Below are 1,628 nucleotides of genomic sequence, written 5' to 3'. Positions count from 1 at the left end.
TCATTCACGCAGTGGTTTATAAAATAGATTAAATTACATTAATTTCATACAATCGTAAAATCACTCGTTATTTACGTTACATATATTACAATTCGCCTTTTTTCGATAGATTTGCAGGTAAAAAGGCATGGTCAAAGAAAAGGAAAGCGCTTCTAATAGGTATGGTGTAGACGAAGTAACAACATTGTCATACAATACACTTTGCTTTGTTAGGAAACGAATTCCAGGTCTCTTTTGTTTCACGACGAGTCCCTTCAGCAGTTGCTATGATTCATCTTGGTCACGAACCGATGATACATTAAAAGACGATGAGAACTGGTTTCTGGTATCCAGGTCTTCCTGTAGCACCCGTGTGCGGGACTGTAACACTGAGATCTGCTGTCTAAGAGATTCAATGGTGTCCTCAAGGTCCTGGTAATTTTACAGGCGAAATAGTAAAATTATTAATGAAATACGAACGGTCCTAATGAGAGGCTATTCCACAACTCACTTGACTCAAAACTGTTAAAAGTCATTAATGATGATCTTATCGGCTTCATAAAATGTAGATTATTTAAAAGCCACTGGAAAAGCTAGAAACAATTTGTCTGTATTCAAGATGCTTTTGGGTAAATCTGATTGATCAAATCCAAGTTGAATTTACTTGGAATTGAAATCCTCTTGAGCGAGAAAAATCAGATTCAGTCGTGGCAGAGCTTCGAAATACATCACTTAACCCTTTAACCCCTTGGGGTGACCAGCATCTAATTTCTCCTTCAGTACAATATCAACAAATTAAGGTTACAAGAAAAAAGGAATTGATCACCAACTAAAGAAGCTCTTGATTGTTGACCAATTTCTTCTTTTCAGAACTTTGGGAATGTTGAGGGAACAGTGTGGAGAATATGTATTCTGATGTTAGGTTGTGGAGGGTTAAAAGCCACCTAACAAACAGATATATCCTGATGAGTTATGTTCGAGTCTCATTAAGAAGTGCACTTATTTACCTCTCGAAGAGAAGCCGGCATAAGACCTTTTATTTTCTCTTCATGCTGCAGACGCAATCTGGACAACTGTGGAGTAAAAAGAGAAAAATGAGTTTTGCTTTTCCATAACTGAGACCCTTCATTTAGCAAGCCAAACTTTATAAAGAGGACTGGAAACAAGTTTTACATGTTCGCATCCTCCACCCCACCCCCACCCCCATTGGGTTCGTCATTCGTGTCCAGTTCTCGTGCAGTTATTTTCAGAAGTTAAGAATCAAAAAGGAAAACAAAAAATACATGCTGTAAATTGTAGCTTCGGACAAAAAATTTTGCGTCTAGTATCTTGCTGACATTAGTGAGCTTCTCAGTTTCTAATACCAGAAAACTGAGAACGTAACATTTTATTGTCTATACCTAAATAATTAAAACGAAAACAAAACAAAACAAGCAAGGCCGAAAGTACCAATTGAGCAAATACAAACTGTAAATTCAACTTACTTTTTCTTGCGCGTCAAGCTCCACTTGTTGAATTCGTTTCTCTAAATGTCGAACCATTTTTTTTGTGTTTCTACATCTTGCTGCAAAGACTGAGGTAAAATGGAAAAAAAAAGAAGGAATGACTACATTGGCATAAAAACCACGAGTTTGTGTCGGTGTGGAGTT

The 1,628-nt window shown here is 37.0% G+C and overlaps 1 long non-coding RNA gene across 1 annotated transcript; it reads right to left on the bottom strand.

Moving 5' to 3' along the window:
• Window positions 1-1,515, bottom strand: LOC136283143 (uncharacterized). The gene is made up of 3 exons (XR_010718588.1): window positions 1,464-1,515; window positions 987-1,052; window positions 1-411 (listed from the first exon to the last, which is right to left on the bottom strand). It is a non-coding gene; the product is annotated as an uncharacterized lncRNA (long non-coding RNA).
• Between the last annotated feature and the right edge of the window lie 113 nt (window positions 1,516-1,628).

The sequence above is a fragment of the Pocillopora verrucosa genome, chromosome 8 (assembly GCF_036669915.1).
Source record: "Pocillopora verrucosa isolate sample1 chromosome 8, ASM3666991v2, whole genome shotgun sequence".
NCBI lineage: Eukaryota > Metazoa > Cnidaria > Anthozoa > Scleractinia > Pocilloporidae > Pocillopora > Pocillopora verrucosa.
Note: the sequence above shows the minus strand (reverse complement) of the source record. Positions and strands in the feature narration are given on the sequence as shown.